Genomic DNA, 26182 nt, shown 5'->3' with positions numbered 1-26182 from the left:
AGACCAGTAGTACTTTCCGATGCACATCTGGAGGCATTCTGTAATCTGTGGACTATCAGAGTGTTGATGTAACACAGAAATTGCATCGGGATTGAATACAACAGTCACCATTCGCTCTTTCCTCCATGGGAGTAATGTCTCAAACAGTCTATGCTTTGATCGTTCCCTGGAAGACCAGTAGTAGTTTCCGATACCCATCTGGAGGCATTCTGTAATCTGTGCACTATCAGAGTGTTATTGAAACATAGAAATTGTGTCGGGATTGAATACAATAGTCACCATGCGCACTTTCCTCCATGGGAGTAATGTCTCAAACAGTCTACGCCTTGTTGTTTCCCTGGAAGACCAGTAGTAGTTTCCGATGCACATTTGGTGGCGTTCTGTAATCTGGGGACTATCAGAGTGTTGATGAAACGCTGATATTGCATCGGGATTGAATACAACAGTCACCATGCGCACTTTAATCCATGGGAGTATGTCTCAAACAGAATACGCTTTGATCGTTCCCTGGAAGGCCAGTAATAGTTTCCGATGCACATCTGGAGGCATTCTGTAATCTGTGGACCTTCAAAGTGTAGATGAAACACAGAAATGGCATCGAGTTGAATACAACAGTCACCATCCGCACTTTCCTCCATGGGAGTAACGTCTGAAACGGTCTACGCTTTGATCGTTCCCTGGAAGACCAGTAGTAGTTTCCGATGCACATCTGGATGCATTTGGCAATCTGTGGACCTTCAAAATGTTGATGAAACACAGAAATTGCATCGGGATTGAATACAACAGTTACCATGCGCACTTTCCTCCATAAAAGTAATGTCTCAAACAGTCTACGCTTTGACCGCTTCCAGGAAGACCAATAGTAGTTTCCGATGCACATCTGGTGGCATTCGGTAATCTGTGGACTATCAGAGTGTAGCTGAAACACAGAAATAGCATAGGGATTGAATACAACAGTCACCATGCGCACTTTCCGACACGGGAGTAATGTCGCAAACAGTCTACGCTTTGATCGTTCCCTGTAAGACCAGTAGTAGTTTCCGATGCACATCTGGTTGCATTCTGTAATCTGTGGACTATCAGAGTGTTGATGAAACACAGAAATTACATCGGGATTGAATACAACAGTCACCATCCGCACTTTACTTCATGGGAGTAATATCTGAAACAGTCCACGCTTTGATCGTGCTTAGGAAGACCAGTAGTAGTTTCCGATGCACATCTGGTGGCATTCTGTAATCTGTGGACTATCAGAGTGTTGATGAAACACAGAAATAGCATCGGGATTGAATACAAGAGTCTCCATGCGCACTTTCCTCCATGGGAGTAATGTCTCAAACAGTCTACGCCTTGTTGTTTCCCTGGAAGACCAGTAGTAGTTTCCGATGCACATTTGGTGGCGTTCTGTAATCTGGGGACTATCAGAGTGTTGATGAAACGCTGATATTGCATCGGGATTGAATACAACAGTCACCATGCGCACTTTAATCCATGGGAGTATGTCTCAAACAGAATACGCTTTGATTGTTCCCTGGAAGGCCAGTAATAGTTTCCGATGCACATCTGGAGGCATTCTGTAATCTGTGGACCTTCAAAGTGTAGATGAAACACAGAAATGGCATCGAGTTGAATACAACAGTCACCATCCGCACTTTCCTCCATGGGAGTAACGTCTGAAACGGTCTACGCTTTGATCGTTCCCAGGAAGACCAGTAGTAGTTTCCGATGCACATCTGGAGACAATCTGTAATCTGTGGACTATCAGAGTGTCGATGAAACACAGAAATTGCATCGGGATTGAATACAACAGTCACCATGCGCACTTTCCTCCATGGGAGTAATGTCTCAAACAGTCTACGCTTTGATCGTTCCCTGGAAGACCAGTAGTAGTTTCCGATGCACATCTGGTGTCATTCTGTAATCTGTGGACTATCAGAGTGTCGATGAAACACAGAAATTGCATCGGGATTGAATACAACAGTCACCATGCGCACTTTCCTCCTTGGGAGTAATGTCACAAACAGTCTACGCTTTGATCGTTCCCATGAAGACCATTAGTAGTTTCCCATGCACATCTGGAGGCATTCTGTAATCTGCGGACTAACTGAGTGTTGATCAAACACAGAAATTTCATCTGGATTGAATACAACAGTCACCATGCGCACTTTCCTCCACGGGAGTAATGTCTCAAACAGCCTATGTTTTGATCGTTGCCTGGAAGACCAGTAGTAGTTTGCGATGCACATCTGGAGGCATTCTGTAATCTGTGGACCTTCAAAATGTTGATGAAACACAGAAATTGCATCGGGATTGAATACAACAGTCACCATGCGCACTTTCCTCCATGGGAGTACGTCTCAAACAGAATACGCTTTGATCGTTCCCTGGAAGGCCAGTAATAGTTTCCGATGCACATCTGGAAGCATTCTGTAATCTGTGGACCTTCAAAGTGTAGATGAAACACAGAAATGGCATCGAGTTGAATACAACAGTCACCATCCGCACTTTCCTCCATGGGAGTAACGTCTGAAACGGTCTACGCTTTGATCGTTCCCAGGAAGACCAGTAGTAGTTTCCGATGCACATCTGGAGACAATCTGTGATCTGTGGACCTTCAAAGTGTTGATGAAACACGGAAATAGCATCGGGATTGAATACAAAAGTCACCATGCGCACTTTCCTCCAAGGGAGTAATGACTCAAACAGTCTACGCTTTGATCGTTCCCTGGAAGACCAGTAGTAGTTTCCGATGCCCATCTGGAGGCATTCTGTAATCTGTGCACTATCAGAGTGTTATTGAAACACAGAAATTCTATCGGGATTGAATACAATAGTCACCATGCGCACTTTCCTCCATGGGAGTAATGTCTCAAACAGACTACGCTTTGATCGTTCCCTGGAAGACCAGTAGTAGTTTCCGATGCACATCTGGATGCATTTGGCAATCTGTGGACCTTCAAAATGTTGATGAAACACAGAAATTCCATCGGGATTGAATACAACAGTCACCATGCGCCCTTTCCTCCAATGGAGTTATGTCTCAAACTGTTATCGCTTTGATCGTTCCCTTAGGACCAGTAGTAGTTTCCGATGCTCATCTGGAGGAATTCTGTAATATGTGGACTATCCGAGTGTTGATGAAAAACAGAAATTGAATCGGGATTGTATACAACAGTCACCATGCGCCCTTTCCTCCATGGGAGTAATGTCTCATACTGTCTACGATTTGATCGTTACCCCGAAGACCAGTAGTAGGTTCCTATGCACATCTGGAGGCATTCTGTAATCTGTGGACCTTCAAAGTGTTGATGAAACACATAAATTGCCTTGGGATTGAATACAACAGTCACCATGCGCACTTTCCTCCATGGGAGTAATGTCTCAAAGAGTCTACGCTTTGATCGTTCCCTGGAAGACCCGTAGTAGTTTCCGATTCACATCTGGAGGCACTGTGTAATCTGAGGACTATCAGACTGTTGATGAAACACAGAAATTACATCGGGATTGAATACAACAGTCACCATGCGCACTTTCCTCCATGGGAGTAATGTCTCAAACAGTCTACGCTTTGATCGTGCCCTGGAAGACCAGTAGTAGTTTCCGTTACACATCTGGAGGCATTCTGTAATCTGTGGACGTTCAAAGTGTTGATGAAACACAGAATTTGAATCGGGATTGAATACAAAAGTCACCATGCACACTGTCCTCCATGGGAATAATGTCTCAAACAGTCTATGTTTTGATCGTTCCCTGGAAGACCAGTAGTAGTTTCCGATTCACATCTGGAGGCATTCTGTAATCAGTCGACCTTCAGAGTGTTGATAAAACACAGAAATTGCATTGGGATTCAATTCAACGGGCACCATGCGGACATTTCTCCATGGGAGTAATGTCTTAAACAGTCTATGCTTTGACCGTTCCCTGGAAGACCAGTAGTACTTTCCGATGCACATCTGGAGGCATTCTGTAATCTGTGGACTATCAGAGTGTTGATGTAACACAGAAATTGCATAGGGATTGAATACAACAGTCACCATTCGCTCTTTCCTCCATGGGAGTAGTGTCTCAAACAGTCTATGCTTTGATCGTTCCCTGGAAGACCAGTAGTAGTTTCCGATGCACATCTGGAGGCATTCTGTAAACTGTGGACTATCAGAGTGTTAATGAAACACAGAAATTGCATCGGGGTTGAATACAACTGTCACCATGCGCACTTTCCTCCATGGGAGTATGTCTCCACCAATCTACGCTTTGATCGTTGACTGGAAGACCAGCAGTAGTTTTAGATGCACATCTGGAAGCATTCTGGAAACTGTGGACTATCAGAGTGTTGATGAAACTCTAAAATTGCGTCGGGATTGAATACAAGAGTCACCATGTGCACGTTCCTCCATGGGGGTAATGTCTCAACAGTCTACGCTTTGACCTTTCCCTGGAAGACCAGTAGTAGTTTCCGATGCCCATCTGGAGGCATTCTGTAATCTGTGCACTATCAGAGTGTTATTGAAACATAGAAATTGTATCGGGATTGAATACAATAGTCACCATGCGCACTTTCCTCCATGGGAGTAATGTCTCAAACAGACTACGCTTTGATCGTTCCCTGGAAGACCAGTAGTAGTTTCCGATGCACATCTGGATGCATTTGGCAATCTGTGGACCTTCAAAATGTTGATGAAACACAGAAATTGCATCGGGATTGAATACAACAGTTACCATGCGCACTTTCCTCCATAAAAGTAATGTCTCAAACAGTCTACGCTTTGACCGCTTCCAGGAAGACCAATAGTAGTTTCCGATGGACATCTGGTGGCATTCTGTAATCTGTGGACTATCAGAGTGTAGCTGAAACACCGAAATAGCATAGGGATTGAATACAACAGTCACCATGCGCACTTTCCGACACGGGAGTAATGTCGCAAACAGTCTACGCTTTGATCGTTCCCTGTAAGACCAGTAATAGTTTCCGATGCACATCTGGTTGCATTCTGTAATCTGTGGACTATCAGAGTGTTGATGAAACACAGAAATTACATCGGGATTGAATACAAAAGTCACCATCCGCACTTTACTTCATGGGAGTATTATCTGAAATAGTCCACGCTTTGATCGTGCTTAGGAAGACCAGTAGTAGTTTCCGATGCACATCTGGTGGCATTCTGTAATCTGTGGACCATCAGAGTGTTGATGAAACACAGAAATAGCATCGGGATTGAATACAAGAGTCTCCATGCGCACTTTCCTCCATGGGAGTAATGTCTCAAACAGTCTACGCCTTGTTGTTTCCCTGGAAGACCAGTAGTAGTTTCCGATGCACATTTGGTGGCGTTCTGTAATCTGGGGAGTATCAGAGTGTTGATGAAACACTGATATTTCATCGGGATTGAATACAACAGTCACCATGCGCACTTTCCTCCATGGGAGTATGTCTCAAACAGAATACGCTTTGATCGTTCCCTGGAAGGCCAGTAATAGATTCCGATGCACATCTGGAGGCATTCTGTAATCTGTGGACCTTCAAAGTGTAGATGAAACACAGAAATGGCATCGAGTTGAATACAACAGTCACCATGCGCACTTTCCTCCATGGGAGTAACGTCTGAAACGGTCTACGCTTTGATCGTTCCCAGGAAGACCAGTAGTAGTTTCCAATGCACATCTGGAGACAATCTGTAATCTGTGGACTATCAGAGTGTCGATGAAACACAGAAACTGCATCGGGATTGAATACAACAGTCACCATGCGCACTTTCCTCCATGGGAGTAATGTCTCAAACAGTCTACGTTTTGATCGTTCCCAGGAAGACCAGTAGTAGTTTCCGATGCACATCTGGTGTCATTCTGTAATCTGTGGACTATCAGAGTGTTAATGAAACACATAATTTGCATCGGGATTGAATACAACAGTCACCATGCGCACTTCCCTCCGTGGGAGTAATGTCTGAAACAGTCCACTCTTTGATCGTTCCCTGGAAGACCAGTAGTAGTTTCCGATGCCCATCTGGTGGCATTTGGCAATCTGTGGACCTTCAAAATTTTGATGAAACACAGAAATTGCATCGGGATTGAATACAACAGTCACCATGCGCACTTTCCTCCATGGGAGTAACGTCTGAAACGGTCTACGCTTTGATCGTTCCCAGGAAGACCAGTAGTAGTTTCCGATGCACATCTGGAGACAATCTGTGATCTGTGGACCTTCAAAGTGTTGATGAAACACGGAAATAGCATCGGGATTGAATACAAAAGTCACCATGCGCACTTTCCTCCAAGGGAGTAATGACTCAAACAGTCTACGCTTTGATCGTTCCCTGGAAGACCAGTAGTAGTTTCCGATGCCCATCTGGAGGCATTCTGTAATCTGTTCACTATCAGAGTGTTATTGAAACACAGAAATTGTATCGGGATTGAATACAATAGTCACCATGCGCACTCTCCTCCATGGGAGTAATGTCTCAAACAGACTACGCTTTGATCGTTCCCTGGAAGACCAGTAGTAGTTTCCGATGCACATCTGGATGCATTTGGCAATCTGTGGACCTTCAAAATGTTGATGAAACACAGAAATTGCATCGGGATTGAATACAACAGTTACCATGCGCACTTTCCTCCATAAAAGTAATGTCTCAAACAGTCTACGCTTTGACCGCTCCCAGGAAGACCAATAGTAGTTTCCGATGCACATCTGGTGGCATTCTGTAATCTGTGGACTATCAGAGTGTAGATGAAACACAGAAATAGCATAGGGATTGAATACAACAGTCACCATGCGCACTTTCCGACACGGGAGTAATGTCGCAAACAGTCTACGCTTTGATCGTTCCCTGGAAGACCAGTAGTAGTTTCCGCTGCACATCTGGTGTCATTCAGTAATCTGTGGACTATCAGAGTGTTAATAACACATAATTTGCATCGGGATTGAATACAACAGTCACCATGCGCACTTTCCTCCGTGGGAGTAATGTCTGAAACAGTCCACTCTTTGATCGTTCCCTGGAAGACCAGTAGTAGTTTCCGATGCACATCTGGTGGCATTCTGTAACCTGTGGACTATCAGAGTGTTGACGAAAAACACAGAAATTTCATCGGGATTGAATACAACAGTCACCATGCGCACTTTTCTACATAGGAGTAATCTCTCAAACAGTCTACGCTATCATCGTTCCCTGGAAGACCAGTAGTAGTTTCCTATGCACATCTGGTGGCATTCTGTAATCTGTGGACTATGAGAGTGTTGACGAAACACAGAAATTTCATCGGGATTGAATACAACAGTCACCATGCGCACTTTCCTCCATGGGAGTAATGTCTCAAACAGTCTACGCTTTGATCGTTCCCTGGAGGACCAGTAGTAGTTTCCGATGCACATCAGGAGGCATTCTGTAATCTGTGGACCTTCAAAGTGTTGATCAAACACTGAAATTGCATCCTGATTGAATACAACAGTCACCATGCGCACTTTCCTCCATGGGAGCAATGTCTCAAACAGGCTACGCTTTGATCGTTCCTTGAAGACCAGAAGTAGTTTCCGTTGCACATCTGGAGGCATTCTGTATCTGTATACAATCAGAGTGTTGATGAAACACAGAAATGGCATCGGTATTGAATACAACAGCCACCATGCGCACTTTCCTCCATGGGAGTAATGTCTCAAACAGTATACGCTTTGATCGTTCCCTGGAAGGTTAGTAGTAGTTTCCGATGCACATCTGGAGGCATTCTGTAATCTGTGGACCTTCAAAGTGTTGATCAAACACAGAAATTGCCTCATGATTGAATACAACAGACACCATGCGCACCTTCCTCCGTGGGAGTAATGTCTCAAACAGTCTACGCTTTGATCGTTCCAAGTAAGACCAGTAGTAGTTTCCGATGCACATCTGGAGGCATTCTGTAATTTGTGGACTATCAGGGTGTTGATGAAACACAGAATTTGCATCGGGATTGAATACAACAGTCACTATGCGCACTTCACTAAATGGGAGTAATGTCTCAAACCGTCTACGATTTGATCGTTACCTGGAAGACCAGTAGTAGTTTCCGATGCACATCTGGAGGCATTCTGAAGTCTGTTGACCTTCACAGTGTTGATGAAACAAAGAAATTGCCTCGGGATTGAATACAACAGTCACCATTCGCACTTTCCTCCATGGGATTAATTTCTCAAACAGTTTACGCTTTGATCGTTCCCTGGAAGACCAGTAGTAGTTTCCGATGTACATCTTGAGGCATTCTGTAATCTGTATACCTTCAAAGTGTTGATGAAACACAGAAATTGCATCAGGACTGAATACAACAGACACCATACGCAGTTTCCTCCCTTTGAGTAATGTCTCAAACAGTCTACGGTTTGATTGTTCCCTTTAAGACCAGTAGTAGTTTCAGATGCACATCTGGAGGCATTCTGTAATCTGTGGACTATCAAAGTGTTGATGAAAGACAGATATTGCATCGGGACTGAATATAACAGACACCATGCGCACTTTCCTCATATGGAATAATGTCTTAAACTGTCATCGCTTTGATCGTTCCCTGAAGACCAGTAATAGTTTCCGATGCACATCTGGAGGCATTCTGTATTCTGTGGACTATCAGAGTGTTATGGAAACACAGAAATTGCATCGGTATTAAATACAACAGTCACCATGCGCACTTTCCTCCATGGGAGTAATGTCTTAAACAGTCTACGCTTTGATCGTTCCCTGGAAGACGAGTAGTAATTTCCGATGCACATCTGGAAGCATTCTGTATTCTGTGGACAATCAGAATGTTGATGTAACACACAAATTGCATCTCGATTGAATACAACAGTCACCATGCGCACTTTCCTCCATGGGAGTAATGTCTCAAACAGTCTACGCTTTGATTGTTCCCTGGAAGACCATTAGTAGTTTCCGATGCACATCTGGAGGCATTCTGTAAACTGGATACTATCGGTTTGTTAATGAAACACAGAAATTGCATCGTGGTTGAGTACAACTGTCACCATGCGCACTTTCCTCCATGGGAGTAATGTCTCAAACAGGCTACGCTTTGATCGTTCCCTGGAAGACCAGTAGTAGTATCCGACGCACATCTGAAGGCATTTTGTAATATTTGGACCTTCAAAGTGTTGATGATACACAGAAATTGCATCGGTATTGAATACAACAGTCACCATGCGCACTTTCGTAGATGGGAATTATGTCTCAAACAGTCTACGCTTTGATCGTTCCCTGGAAGACCAGTAGTAGTTTCTGTTGCACATCTGGAGGCGTTCTGTGTCTGTGGACAATCAGAGTGTTGATGATACACAGAAAATGCATCGGTATTGAATACAACAATCACCATGCGCACTTATCTCCATGGGAGTAATGTCTCAAGCAGTCTACGCTTTGATCGTTCCCTTCAAGACCAGTAGTAGTTTCCGATGCACATCTGGAGGGATTCTGTAATCTGTGGACCTTCAATGTGTTCATGAAACACAGAAATTGTCTCGGTATTGAATACAACAATCACCATGCGCACTTATCTCCATGGGAGTAATGTCTCAAACAGTCTACGCTTTGAAAGTTCCCTGGAAGACCAGTAGTAGTTTCCGATGCTCATCTGGAGGAATTCTGTAATATGTGGACTATCCGAGTGTTGATGAAACACAGAAATTGCATCGGGATTGAATACAACAGTCACCATGCGCACTTTCCTAGATGGGACTACTGTCTCAAACAGTCTACGCTTTGATCGTTCCCTGGAAGACCAGTAGTAGTTTCCGATGCACATCTGGAGGCATTCTGCAATCTGCGGACCTTCAAAGTGTTAATGACACACAGAAATTTCATCGGGATTGAATACAACAGTCACCATGCGCACTTACCTCCATGGGAGTAAAGTCTCTAACAGTCTACGCTTTGATCGTTCCCTGGAAGACCAGATGTAGTTTCAGACGCACATCTGGAGGCATTCTGGAAACTGTGGACTATCAGAGTGTTGATGATACACAGAATTTGAATCGGGATTGAATACAAAAGTCACCATGCACACTTACCTCCATGGGAATTATGTCTCAAACAGTCTATGTTTTGATCGTTCCCTGGAAGACCAGTAGTAGTTTCCGATTCACATCTGGAGGCATTCTGTAATCTGTGGACTATCAAAGTGTTATTGAAACACAGAAATTGCATCGGGATTGAATACAACAGTCACCATGCACAGTTTTTTTTTCCATGGGAGTAATGTCTCAAACAGTCTAGGATTTGATCGTTCCCTGGAAGACAAGTAGTAGATTCCGATGCACATCTGGAGGCATTCTGTAATCTGTTGACCTTCAGAGTGTTGATAAAACACAGAAATTGCATCGGATTCAATTCAACGGGCACCATGCGGACATTTCTCCATGGGAGTAATGTCTCAAACAGTCTATGCTTTGACCGTTCCCTGGGAGACCAGTAGTAGTTTCCGATGCACATCTGGAGGCATTCTGTAATCTGTGGACTATCAGAGTGTTGATGTAACACAGAAATTGCATCGGGATTGAATACAACAGTCACCATGCGCTCTTTCCTCCATAGGAGTAATGTCTCAAACAGTCTACGCTTTGATCGTTCCTGGAAGACCAGTAGTAGTTTCCGATGCACATCTGGAGGCATTCTGTAATCTGTGGACCTTCAATGTGTTCATGAAACACAGAAATTGTCTCGAGATTGAATACAACAGTCACCATGCCCACTTTCCTCCATGGGAGTAATGTCTTAAACAGTCTACGCTATGATCGTTCCCTGGAAGACCAGTAGTAATTTCCGATGCACATCTGGAAGCGTTCTGTAATCTGTGGACAATCAGAGTGTTGATGTAACACACAAATTGCATCTGGATTGAATACAACAGTCACCATGCGCACTTTCCTCCATGGGAGTAATGTCTCAAACAGTCTACGCTTTGATCGTTCCTGGAACACCAGTAGTAGTTTCCGATGCACATCTGGAGGGATTCTGTAATCTGTGGACCTTCAATGTGTTCATGAAACACAGAAATTGTCTCGAGATTGAATACAACAGTCACCATGCCCACTTTCCTCCGTGGGAGTCATGTCTCAAACAGTCTACGCTTTGAACGTTCCCTGGAAAGCCAGTAGTAGTTTCCGATGCACATCTGGAGGCATTCTGTAATCTGTGCACTATCAGAGTGTTATTGAAACACAGAAATTGTATCGGGATTGAATACAATAGTCACCATGTGCACTTTCCTCCATGGGAGTAATGTCTCCACCAGTCTACGCTTTGATCGTTGACTGGAAGACCAGCAGTAGTTTCAGATGCACATCTGGAAGCATTCTGGAAACTGTGGACTATCAGAGTGTTGATGAAACTCAAAAATTGCATCGGGATTGAATACAAGAGTCACCATGTGCACGTTCCTCCATGGGGGTAATGTCTCAACAGTCTATGCTTTGACCTTTCCCTGGAAGACCCGTAGTAGTTCCGATGCACATCTGGAGGCATTCTTTAACCTGTGGACCTTCAAAGTGTTGATGAAACACAGAAATTGCATCGGGATTGAATACAAAAGTCAGCATGCGCACTTTCCTCCAAGGGAGTAATGACTCAAACAGTCTACGCTTTGATCGTTCCCTGGAAGACCAGTAGTAGTTTCCGATGCCCATCTGGAGGCATTCTGTAATCTGTGCACTATCAGAGTGTTATTGAAACACAGAAATTGTATCGGGATTGAATACAATAGTCACCATGCGCATTTTCCTCCATGGGAGTAATGTCTCAAAGAGACTACGCTTTGATCGTTCCCTGGAAGACCAGTAGTAGTTTCTGATGCACATCTGGATGCATTTGGCAATCTGTGGACCTTCAAAATGTTGATGAAACACAGAAATTGCATCGGGATTGAATACAACTGTTACCATGCGCACTTTCCTCCATAAAAGTAATGCCTTAAACAGTCTACGCTTTGACCGCTCCCAGGAAGACCACTAGTAGTTTCCGATGCACATCTGGTGGCATTCTGTAATCTGTGGACTATCAGAGTGTAGATGAAACACAGAAATAGCATAGGGATTGAATACAACAGTCACCATGCGCACTTTCCGACACGGGAGTAATGTCGCAAACAGTCTACGCTTTGATCGTTCCCTGTAAGACCTGTAGTAGTTTCCGATGCACATCTGGTTGCATTCTGTAATCTGTGCACTATCAGAGTGTTGATGAAACACAGAAATTACATCGGGATTGAATACAACAGTCACCATCCGCACTTTACTTCATGGGAGTAATGTCTGAAACAGTCCACGCTTTGATCGTGCTTAGGAAGACCAGTAGTAGTTTCCGATGCACATCTGGTGGCATTCTGTAATCTGTGGACTATCAGAGTGTTGATGAAACACAGAAATAGCATCGGGATTGAATACAAGAGTCACCATGCGCACTTTCCTCCTTGGGAGTAATGTCTCAAACAGTCTACGCCTTGTTGTTTCCCTGGAAGACCAGTAGTAGTTTCCGATGCACATTTGGTGGCGTTCTGTAATCTGTGGACTATCAGAGTGTTGATGAAACACAGATATTGCATCGGGATTGAATACAACAGTCACCATGCGCACTTTCCTCCATGGGAGTATGTCTCAAACAGAATACGCTTTGATCGTTCCCTGGAAGGCCAGTAATAGTTTCCGATGCACATCTGGAGGCATTCTGTAATCTGTGGACCTTCAAAGTGTAGATGAAACACAGAAATGGCATCGAGTTGAATACAACAGTCACCATCCGCACTTTCCTCCATGGGAGTATTGTCTCAAACAGTCTACGCTTTTATCGTTCACAGGAAGACCAGTAGTAGTTTCCAATGCACATCTAGGGGCAATCTGTAATCTGTGGACTATCAGAGTGTTGATGAAACATAGAAATTGGATCGGGATGCAATACAACAGTCACCATCCGCACTTTCCTCCATGGGCGTAACGTCTGTTACAGTCTACGTTTTGATCGTTCCCAGGAAGACCAGTAGTAGTTTCCGATGCACATCTCGAGACAATCTGTAATCTGAGGACTATCAGACTGTCGATGAAACACAGAAATTGCATCGCGATTGAATACAACAGTCACGATCCGCACTTTCCTCCATGGGAGTAACGTCTGAAACGCTCTACGCTATGATCGGTCCCAGGAAGACCAGTAGTAGTTTCCGATGCACATCTGGAGACAATCTGTAATCTGTGGACTATCAGAGTGTCGATGAAACACAGAAATTGCATCGGGATTGAATACAACAGTCACCATGCGCACATTCCTCCATGGGAGTAATGTCTCAAACAGTCTACGCTTTGATCGTTTCCTGGTAAGACCAGTGTAGTCTCCGATGCACATCTGGTGTCATTCCGTAATCTGTGGACTATCAGAGTGTTAATGAAACACATAATTTGCATCGGGATTGAATACAACAGTCACCATGCGCACTTTCCTCCATGATAGTAATGTCTGAAACAGTCCACTCTTTGATCGTTCCCTGGAAGACCAGTAGTAGTTTCCGATGCACATCTAGGGGCAATCTGTAATCTGTGGACTATCAGAGTGTTGATGAGACATAGAAATTGGATCGGGATGCAATACAACAGTCTCCATCCGCACTTTCCTCCATGGGAGTAACGTCTGAAACAGTCTACGCTTTGATCGTTCCCAGGAAGACCAGTAGTAGTTTCCGATGCACATCTGGAGACAATCTGTAATCTGAGGACTATCAGAGTGTCGGTGAAACACAGAAATTGCATCGCGATTGAATACAACAGTCACCATCCGCACTTTCCTCCATGGGAGTAAAGTCTGAAACGGTCTACGCTTTGATCGTTCCCAGGAAGACCAGTAGTAGTTTCCGATGCACATCTGGAGACAATATGTAATCTGCGGACTATCAGAGTGTCGATGAAACACAGAAATTGCATCGGGATTGAATACAACAGTCACCATGCGCACTTTCCTCCATGGGAGTAATGTCTCAAACAGTCTACCCTTTGATCGTTCCCTGGAAGACCAGTAGTTTTCTCCGATGCACATCTGGTGTCATTCTGTAATCTGTGGACTATCAGGTGTTAATGAAACACATAATTTGCATCGGGATTGAATACAACAGTCACCATGCGCACTTTCCTCCATGGGAGTAATGTCTGAAACAGTCCACTCTTTGATCGTTCCCTGGAAGACCAGTAGTACTTTCCGATGCACATCTGGTGGCATTCTGTAATCTGTAGACTATCAGAGTGTTGACGAAACACAGAAATTTCATCGGGATTGAATACAACAGTCACCATGCGCACTTTCCTCCATGGGAGTAATGTCTTAAACAGTCTACGCTTTGATCGTTCCCTGGAAGACCAGTAGTAATTTCCGATGCACATCTGGAACCATTCTGTAATCTGTGGACAATCTGAGTGTTGATGTTACACACAAATTGCCTCTGGATTGAATACAACAGTCACCATGCGCACTTTCCTCCATGGGAGTAATGTCTCAAACAGTCTACGCTTTGATCGTTCCCTTGAAGACCAGTAGTAGTTTCCGATGCACATCTGGAGGGATTATGTAATCTGTGGACCTTCAATGTGTTCATGAAACACAGAAATTGTCTCGAGATTGAATACAACAGTCACCATGCCCACTTTCCTCCGTGGGAGTAATGTCTCAAACAGTCTACGCTTTGAACGTTCCCTGGAAAGCCAGTAGTAGTTTCCGATGCACATCTGGAGGCATTCTGTAATCTGTGGTCTATCAGAGTGTTGATGAAACACAGAAATTCCATCGTGATTGAATACAACAGTCACCATGCGCCCTTTCCTCCAATGGAGTTATGTCTCAAACTGTTATCGCTTTGATCGTTCCCTTAGGACCAGTAGTAGTTTCCGATGCTCATCTGGAGGAATTCTGTAATATGTGGACTATCCGAGTGTTGATGAAAAACAGAAATTGAATCGGGATTGTATACAACAGTCACCATGCGCCCTTTCCTCCATGGGAGTAATGTCTCATACTGTCTACGATTTGATCGTTACCCCGAAGACCAGTAGTAGGTTCCTATGCACATCTGGAGGCATTCTGTAATCTGTGGACCTTCAAAGTGTTGATGAAACACATAAATTGCCTTGGGATTGAATACAACAGTCACCATGCGCACTTTCCTCCATGGGAGTAATGTCTCAAAGAGTCTACGCTTTGATCGTTCCCTGGAAGACCCGTAGTAGTTTCCGATTCACATCTGGAGGCACTGTGTAATCTGAGGACTATCAGACTGTTGATGAAACACAGAAATTACATCGGGATTGAATACAACAGTCACCATGCGCACTTTCCTCCATGGGAGTAATGTCTCAAACAGTCTACGCTTTGATCGTGCCCTGGAAGACCAGTAGTAGTTTCCGTTACACATCTGGAGGCATTCTGTAATCTGTGGACGTTCAAAGAGTTGATGAAACACAGAATTTGAATCGGGATTGAATACAAAAGTCACCATGCACACTGTCCTCCATGGGAATAATGTCTCAAACAGTCTATGTTTTGATCGTTCCCTGGAAGACCAGTAGTAGTTTCCGATTCACATCTGGAGGCATTCTGTAATCAGTTGACCTTCAGAGTGTTGATAGAACACAGAAATTGCATCGGGATTCAATTCAACGGGCACCATGCGGACATTTCTCCATGGGAGTAATGTCTTAAACAGTCTATGCTTTGACCGTTCCCTGGAAGACCAGTAGTACTTTCCGATGCACATCTGGAGGCATTCTGTAATCTGTGGACTATCGGAGTGTTGATGTAACACAGAAATTGCATCGGGATTGAATACAACAGTCACCATTCGCTCTTTCCTCCATGGGAGTAATGTCTCAAACAGTCTATGCTTTGATCGTTCCCTGGAAGACCAGTAGTAGTTTCCGATGCCCATCTGGAGGCATTCTGTAATCTGTGCACTATCAGAGTGTAATTGAAACATAGAAATTGTATCGGGATTGAATACAATAGTCACCATGCGCACTTTCCTCCATGGGAGTAATGTCTCAAACAGACTACGCTTTGATCGTTCCCTGGAAGACCAGTAGTAGTTTCCGATGCACATCTGGATGCATTTGGCAATCTGTGGACCTTCAAAATGTTGATGAAACACAGAAATTGCATCGGGATTGAATACAACAGTTACCATGCGCACTTTCCTCCATAAAAGTAATGTCTCAAACAGTCTACGCTTTGACCGCTTCCAGGAAGACCAATAGTAGTTTCCGATGCACATCTGGTGGCATTCTGTAATCTGTGGACTATCAGAGTGTAGCTGAAACACAGAAATAGCATAGGGATTGAATACAACAGTCACCATGCGCACTTTCCGACACGGGAGTAATGTCGCAAACAGTCTACGCGTTGATCGTTCCCTGTAAGACCAGTAGTAGTTTCCGATGCACATCTGGTTGCATTCTGTAATCTGTGGACTATCAGAGTGTTGATGAAACACAGAATTTACATCGGGATTGAATACAACAGTCACCATCCGCACTTTACTTCATGGGAGTAATATCTGAAACAGTCCACGCTTTGATCGTGTTTAGGAAGACCAGTAGTAGTTTCCGATGCACATCTGTTGGCATTCTGTAATCTGTGGACTATCAGAGTGTTGATGAAACACAGAAATAGCATCGGGATTGAATACAAGAGTCTCCATGCGCACTTTCCTCCATGGGAGTAATGTCTCAAACAGTCTACGCCTTGTTGTTTCCCTGGAAGACCAGTAGTAGTTTCCGATGCACATTTGGTGGCGTTCTGTAATCTGGGGACTATCAGAGTGTTGATGAAACACTGATATTGCATCGGGATTGAATACAACAGTTACCATGCGCACTTTCCTCCATGGGAGTATGTCTCAAACAGAATACGCTTTGATCGTTCCCTGGAAGGCCAGTAATAGTTTCCGATGCACATCTGGAGGCATTCTGTAATCTGTGGACCTTCAAAGTGTAGATGAAACACAGAAATGGCATCGAGTTGAATACAACAGTCACCATCCGCACTTTCCTCCATGGGAGTAACGTCTGAAACGGTCTACGCTTTGATCGTTCCCAGGAAGACCAGTAGTAGTTTCCGATGCACATCTGGAGACAATCTGTAATCTGTGGACTATCAGAGTGTCGATGAAACACAGAAATTGCATCGGGATTGAATACAACAGTCACCATGCGCACTTTCCTCCATGGGAGTAATGTCTCAAACAGTCTACGCTTTGATCGTTCCCTGGAAGACCAGTAGTAGTTTCCGATGCACATCTGGTGTCATTCTGTAATCTGTGGACTATCAGAGTGTTAATGAAACACATAATTTGCATCGGGATTGAATACAACAGTCACCATGCGCACTTCCCTCCGTGGGAGTAATGTCTGAAACAGTCCACTCTTTGATCGTTCCCTGGAAGACCAGTAGTAGTTTCCGATGCACATCTGGTGGCATTTGGCAATCTGTGGACCTTCAAAATGTTGATGAAACACAGAAATTGCATCGGGATTGAATACAACAGTCACCATGCGCACTTTCCTCCATGGGAGTACGTCTCAAACAGAATACGCTTTGATCGTTCCCTGGAAGGCCAGTAATAGTTTCCGATGCACATCTGGAGGCATTCTGTAATCTGTGGACCTTCAAAGTGTAGATGAAACACAGAAATGGCATCGAGTTGAATACAACAGTCACCATCCGCACTTTCCTCCATGGGAGTAACGTCTGAAACGGTCTACGCTTTGATCGTTCCCAGGAAGACCAGTAGTAGTTTCCGATGCACATCTGGAGACAATCTGTGATCTGTGGACCTTCAAAGTGTTGATGAAACACGGAAATAGCATCGGGATTGAATACAAAAGTCACCATGCGCACTTTCCTCCAAGGGAGTAATGACTCAAACAGTCTACGCTTTGATCGTTCCCTGGAAGACCAGTAGTAGTTTCCGATGCCCATCTGGAGGCATTCTGTAATCTGTGCACTATCAGAGTGTTATTGAAACACAGAAATTGTATCGGGATTGAATACAATAGTCACCATGCGCACTTTCCTCCATGGGAGTAATGTCTCAAACAGACTACGCTTTGATCGTTCCCTGGAAGACCAGTAGTAGTTTCCGATGCACATCTGGAGGCATTCTGTAATCTGTGGACTATCAGAGTGTTGATGAAACACAGAAATTCCATCGGGATTGAATACAACAGTCACCATGCGCCCTTTCCTCCAATGGAGTTATGTCTCAAACTGTTATCGCTTTGATCGTTCCCTTAGGACCAGTAGTAGTTTCCGTTGCTCATCTGGAGGAATTCCGTAATATGTGGACTATCCGAGTGTTGATGAAAAACAGAAATTGAATCGGGATTGTATACAACAGTCACCATGCGCCCTTTCCTCCATGGGAGTAATGTCTCATACTGTCTACGATTTGATCGTTACCCCGAAGACCAGTAGTAGGTTCCTATGCACATCTGGAGGCATTCTGTAATCTGTGGACCTTCAAAGTGTTGATGAAACACATACATTGCCTTGGGATTGAATACAACAGTCACCATGCGCACTTTCCTCCATGGGAGTAATGTCTCAAAGAGTCTACGCTTTGATCGTTCCCTGGAAGACCCGTAGTAGTTTCCGATTCACATCTGGAGGCACTGTGTAATCTGAGGACTATCAGACTGTTGATGAAACACAGAAATTACATCGGGATTGAATACAACAGTCACCATGCACACTGTCCTCCATGGGAATAATGTCTCAAACAGTCTATGTTTTGATCGTTCCCTGGAAGACCAGTAGTAGTTTCCGATTCACATCTGGAGGCATTCTGTAATCAGTTGACCTTCAGAGTGTTGATAAAACACAGAAATTGCATCGGGATTCAATTCAACGGGCACCATGCGGACATTTCTCCATGGGAGTAATGTCTTAAACAGTCTATGCTTTGACCGTTCCCTGGAAGACCAGTAGTACTTTCCGATGCACATCTGGAGGCATTCTGTAATCTGTGGAATATCAGAGTGTTGATGTAACACAGAAATTGCATCGGGATTGAATACAACAGTCACCATTCGCTCTTTCCTCCATGGGAGTAATGTCTCAAACAGTCTATGCTTTGATCGTTCCCTGGAAGACCAGTAGTAGTTTCCGATGCCCATCTGGAGGCATTCTGTAATCTGTGCACTATCAGAGTGTTATTGAAACATAGAAATTGTATCGGGATTGAATACAATAGTCACCATGCGCACTTTCCTCCATGGGAGTAATGTCTCAAACAGACTACGCTTTGATCGTTCCCTGGAAGACCAGTAGTAGTTTCCGATGCACATCTGGATGCATTTGGCAATCTGTGGACCTTCAAAATGTTGATGAAACACAGAAATTGCATCGGGATTGAATACAACAGTTACCATGCGCACTTTCCTCCATAAAAGTAATGTCTCAAACAGTCTACGCTTTGACCGCTTCCAGGAAGACCAATAGTAGTTTCCGATGCACATCTGGTGGCATTCGGTAATCTGTGGACTATCAGAGTGTAGCTGAAACACAGAAATAGCATAGGGATTGAATACAACAGTCACCATGCGCACTTTCCGACACGGGAGTAATGTCGCAAACAGTCTACGCTTTGATCGTTCCCTGTAAGACCAGTAGTAGTTTCCGATGCACATCTGGTTGCATTCTGTAATCTGTGGACTATCAGAGTGTTGATGAAACACAGAAATTACATCGGGATTGAATACAACAGTCACCATCCGCACTTTACTTCATGGGAGTAATATCTGAAACAGTCCACGCTTTGATCGTGCTTAGGAAGACCAGTAGTAGTTTCCGATGCACATCTGGTGGCATTCTGTAATCTGTGGACTATCAGAGTGTTGATGAAACACAGAAATAGCATCGGGATTGAATACAAGAGTCTCCATGCGCACTTTCCTCCATGGGAGTAATGTCTCAAACAGTCTACGCCTTGTTGTTTCCCTGGAAGACCAGTAGTAGTTTCCGATGCACATTTGGTGGCGTTCTGTAATCTGGGGACTATCAGAGTGTTGATGAAACGCTGATATTGCATCGGGATTGAATACAACAGTCACCATGCGCACTTTAATCCATGGGAGTATGTCTCAAACAGAATACGCTTTGATCGTTCCCTGGAAGGCCAGTAATAGTTTCCGATGCACATCTGGAGGCATTCTGTAATCTGTGGACCTTCAAAGTGTAGATGAAACACAGAAATGGCATCGAGTTGAATACAACAGTCACCATCCGCACTTTCCTCCATGGGAGTAACGTCTGAAACGGTCTACGCTTTGATCGTTCCCAGGAAGACCAGTAGTAGTTTCCGATGCACATCTGGAGACAATCTGTAATCTGTGGACTATCAGAGTGTCGATGAAACACAGAAATTGCATCGGGATTGAATACAACAGTCACCATGCGCACTTTCCTCCATGGGAGTAATGTCTCAAACAGTCTACGCTTTGATCGTTCCCTGGAAGACCAGTAGTAGTTTCCGATGCACATCTGGTGTCATTCTGTAATCTGTGGACTATCAGAGTGTTAATGAAACACATAATTTGCATCGGGATTGAATACAACAGTCACCATGCGCACTTCCCTCCGTGGGAGTAATGTCTGAAACAGTCCACTCTTTGATCGTTCCCTGGAAGACCAGTAGCAGTTTCCGATGCACATTTGGTGGCATTTGGCAATCTGTGGACCTTCAAAATGTTGATGAAACACAGAAATTGCATCGGGATTGAATACAACAGTCACCATGCGCACTTTCCTCCATGGGAGTACGTCTCAAACAGAATACGCTTTGATCGTTCCCTGGAAGGCCAGTAATAGTTTCCGATGCACATCTGGAAGCATTCTGTAATCTGTGGACCTTCAAAGTGTAGATGAAACACAGAAATGGCATCGAGTTGAATACAACAGTCACCATCCGCACTTTCCTCCATGGGAGTAACGTCTGAAACGGTCTACGCTTTGATCGTTCCCAGGAAGACCAGTAGTAGTTTCCGATGCACATCTGGAGACAATCTGTGATCTGTGGACCTTCAAAGTGTTGATGAAACACGGAAATAGCATCGGGATTGAATACAAAAGTCACCATGCGCACTTTCCTCCAAGGGAGTAATGACTCAAACAGTCTACGCTTTGATCGTTCCCTGGAAGACCAGTAGTAGTTTCCGATGCCCATCTGGAGGCATTCTGTAATCTGTGCACTATCAGAGTGTTATTGAAACACAGAAATTCTATCGGGATTGAATACAATAGTCACCATGCGCACTTTCCTCCATGGGAGTAATGTCTCAAACAGACTACGCTTTGATCGTTCCCTGGAAGACCAGTAGTAGTTTCCGATGCACATCTGGATGCATTTGGCAATCTGTGGACCTTCAAAATGTTGATGAAACACAGAAATTCCATCGGGATTGAATACAACAGTCACCATGCGCCCTTTCCTCCAATGGAGTTATGTCTCAAACTGTTATCGCTTTGATCGTTCCCTTAGGACCAGTAGTAGTTTCCGATGCTCATCTGGAGGAATTCTGTAATATGTGGACTATCCGAGTGTTGATGAAAAACAGAAATTGAATCGGGATTGTATACAACAGTCACCATGCGCCCTTTCCTCCATGGGAGTAATGTCCCATACTGTCTACGATTTGATCGTTACCCCGAAGACCAGTAGTAGGTTCCTATGCACATCTGGAGGCATTCTGTAATCTGTGGACCTTCAAAGTGTTGATGAAACACATAAATTGCCTTGGGATTGAATACAACAGTCACCATGCGCACTTTCCTCCATGGGAGTAATGTCTCAAAGAGTCTACGCTTTGATCGTTCCCTGGAAGACCCGTAGTAGTTTCCGATTCACATCTGGAGGCACTGTGTAATCTGAGGACTATCAGACTGTTGATGAAACACAGAAATTACATCGGGATGGAATACAACAGTCACCATGCGCACTTTCCTCCATGGGAGTAATGTCTCAAACAGTCTACGCTTTGATCGTGCCCTGGAAGACCAGTAGTAGTTTCCGTTACACATCTGGAGGCATTCTGTAATCTGTGGACGTTCAAAGTGTTGATGAAACACAGAATTTGAATCGGGATTGAATACAAAAGTCACCATGCACACTGTCCTCCATGGGAATAATGTCTCAAACAGTCTATGTTTTGATCGTTCCCTGGAAGACCAGTAGTAGTTTCCGATTCACATCTGGAGGCATTCTGTAATCAGTCGACCTTCAGAGTGTTGATAAAACACAGAAATTGCATTGGGATTCAATTCAACGGGCACCATGCGGACATTTCTCCATGGGAGTAATGTCTTAAACAGTCTATGCTTTGACCGTTCCCTGGAAGACCAGTAGTACTTTCCGATGCACATCTGGAGGCATTCTGTAATCTGTGGACTATCAGAGTGTTGATGTAACACAGAAATTGCATCGGGATTGAATACAACAGTCACCATTCGCTCTTTCCTCCATGGGAGTAGTGTCTCAAACAGTCTATGCTTTGATCGTTCCCTGGAAGACCAGTAGTAGTTTCCGATGCACATCTGGAGGCATTCTGTAAACTGTGGACTATCAGAGTGTTAATGAAACACAGAAATTGCATCGGGGTTGAATACAACTGTCACCATGCGCACTTTCCTCCATGGGAGTATGTCTCCACCAATCTACGCTTTGATCGTTGACTGGAAGACCAGCAGTAGTTTTAGATGCACATCTGGAAGCATTCTGGAAACTGTGGACTATCAGAGTGTTGATGAAACTCTAAAATTGCGTCGGGATTGAATACAAGAGTCACCATGTGCACGTTCCTCCATGGGGGTAATGTCTCAACAGTCTACGCTTTGACCTTTCCCTGGAAGACCAGTAGTAGTTCCGATGCACATCTGGGGGCATTCTTTAACCTGTGGACCTTCAAAGTGTTGATGAAACACGGAAATAGCATCGGGATTGAATACAAAAGTCACCATGCGCACTTTCCTCCAAGGGAGTAATGACTCAAACAGTCTACGCTTTGATCGTTCCCTGGAAGACCAGTAGTAGTTTCCGATGCCCATCTGGAGGCATTCTGTAATCTGTGCACTATCAGAGTGTTATTGAAACATAGAAATTGTATCGGGATTGAATACAATAGTCACCATGCGCACTTTCCTCCATGGGAGTAATGTCTCAAACAGACTACGCTTTGATCGTTCCCTGGAAGACCAGTAGTAGTTTCCGATGCACATCTGGATGCATGTGGCAATCTGTGGACCTTCAAAATGTTGATGAAACACAGAAATTGCATCGGGATTGAATACAACAGTTACCATGCGCACTTTCCTCCATAAAAGTAATGTCTCAAACAGTCTACGCTTTGACCGCTTCCAGGAAGACCAATAGTAGTTTCCGATGCACATCTGGTGGCATTCTGTAATCTGTGGACTATCAGAGTGTAGATGAAACACAGAAATAGCATAGGGATTGAATACAACAGTCACCATGCGCACTTTCCGACACGGGAGTAATGTCGCAAACAGTCTACGCTTTGATCGTTCCCTGTAAGACCAGTAATAGTTTCCGATGCACATCTGGTTGCATTCTGTAATCTGTGGACTATCAGAGTGTTGATGAAACATAGAAATTACATCGGGATTGAATACAACAGTCACTATCCGCACTTTACTTCATGGGAGTAATATCTGAAACAGTCCACGCTTTGATCGTGCTTAGGAAGACCAGTAGTAGTTTCCGATGCACATCTGGTGGCATTCTGTAATCTGTGGACCATCAGAGTGTTGATGAAACACAGAAATAGCATCGGGATTGAATACAAGAGTCTCCATGCGCACTTTCCTCCATGGGAGTAATGTCTCAAACAGTCTACGCCTTGTTGTTTCCCTGGAAGACCAGTAGTAGTTTCCGATGCACATTTGGTGGCGTTCTGTAATCTGGGGAGTATCAGAGTGTTGATGAAACACTGATATTGCATCGGGATTGAATACAACAGTCACCATGCGCACTTTCCTCCATGGGAGTACGTCTCAAACAGAATACGCTTTGATCGTTCCCTGGAAGGCCAGTAATAGTTTCCGATGCACATCTGGAGGCATTCTGTAATCTGTGGACCTTCAAAGTGTAGATGAAACACAGAAATGGCATCGAGTTGAATACAACAGTCACCATCCGCACTTTCCTTCATGGGAGTAACGTCTGAAACGGTCTACGCTTTGATCGTTCCCAGGAAGACCAGTAGTAGTTTCCGATGCACATCTGGAGACAATCTGTGATCTGTGGACCTTCAAAGTGTTGATGAAACACGGAAATAGCATCGGGATTGAATACAAAAGTCACCATGCGCACTTTCCTCCAAGGGAGTAATGACTCAAACAGTCTACGCTTTGATCGTTCCCTGGAAGACCAGTAGTAGTTTCCGATGCCCATCTGGAGGCATTCTGTAATCTGTTCACTATCAGAGTGTTATTGAAACACAGAAATTGTATCGGGATTGAATACAATAGTCACCATGCGCACTTTCCTCCATGGGAGTAATGTCTCAAACAGACTACGCTTTGATCGTTCCCTGGAAGACCAGTAGTAGTTTCCGATGCACATCTGGATGCATTTGGCAATCTGTGGACCTTCAAAATGTTGATGAAACACAGAAATTGCATCGGGATTGAATACAACAGTTACCATGCGCACTTTCCTCCATAAAAGTAATGTCTCAAACAGTCTACGCTTTGACCGCTCCCAGGAAGACCAATAGTAGTTTCCGATGCACATCTGGTGGCATTCTGTAATCTGTGGACTATCAGAGTGTAGATGAAACACAGAAGTAGCATAGGGATTGAATACAACAGTCACCATGCGCACTTTCCGACACGGGAGTAATGTCGCAAACAGTCTACGCTTTGATCGTTCCCTGGAAGACCAGTAGTAGTTTCCGATGCACATCTGGTGTCATTCTGTAATCTGTGGACTATCAGAGTGTTAATAACACATAATTTGCATCGGGATTGAATACAACAGTCACCATGCGCACTTTCCTCCGTGGGAGTAATGTCTGAAACAGTCCACTCTTTGATCGTTCCCTGGAAGACCAGTAGTAGTTTCCGATGCACATCTGGTGGCGTTCTGTAATCTGTGGACTATCAGAGTGTTGACGAAAAACACAGAAATTTCATCGGGATTGAATACAACAGTCACCATGCGCACTTTTCTACATAGGAGTAATCTCTCAAACAGTCTACGCTATCATCGTTCCCTGGAAGACCAGTAGTAGTTTCCTATGCACATCTGGTGGCATTCTGTAATCTGTGGACTATGAGAGTGTTGACGAAACACAGAAATTTCATCGGGATTGAATACAACAGTCACCATGCGCACTTTTCTACATAGGAGTAATCTCTCAAACAGTCTACGCTATCATCGTTCCCTGGAAGACCAGTAGTAGTTTCCGATGCACATCTGGTGGCATTTGGCAATCTGTGGACCTTCAAAATGTTGATGAAACACAGAAATTGCATCGGGATTGAATACAACAGTCACCATGCGCACTTTCCTCCATGGGAGTACGTCTCAAACAGAATACGCTTTGATCGTTCCCTGGAAGGCCAGTAATAGTTTCCGATGCACATCTGGAGGCATTCTGTAATCTGTGGACCTTCAAAGTGTAGATGAAACACAGAAATGGCATCGAGTTGAATACAACAGTCACCATCCGCACTTTCCTCCATGGGAGTAACGTCTGAAACGGTCTACGCTTTGATCGTTCCCAGGAAGACCAGTAGTAGTTTCCGATGCACATCTGGAGACAATCTGTGATCTGTGGACCTTCAAAGTGTTGATGAAACACGGAAATAGCATCGGGATTGAATACAAAAGTCACCATGCGCACTTTCCTCCAAGGGAGTAATGACTCAAACAGTCTACGCTTTGATCGTTCCCTGGAAGACCAGTAGTAGTTTCCGATGCCCATCTGGAGGCATTCTGTAATCTGTGCACTATCAGAGTGTTATTGAAACACAGAAATTGTATCGGGATTGAATACAATAGTCACCATGCGCACTTTCCTCCATGGGAGTAATGTCTCAAACAGACTACGCTTTGATCGTTCCCTGGAAGACCAGTAGTAGTTTCCGATGCACATCTGGATGCATTTGGCAATCTGTGGACCTTC

This window comes from Schistocerca gregaria, chromosome 3 (genome assembly GCF_023897955.1).
Source record: "Schistocerca gregaria isolate iqSchGreg1 chromosome 3, iqSchGreg1.2, whole genome shotgun sequence".
Lineage (NCBI taxonomy): Eukaryota > Metazoa > Arthropoda > Insecta > Orthoptera > Acrididae > Schistocerca > Schistocerca gregaria.
This window is presented reverse-complemented; position numbering follows the sequence as displayed.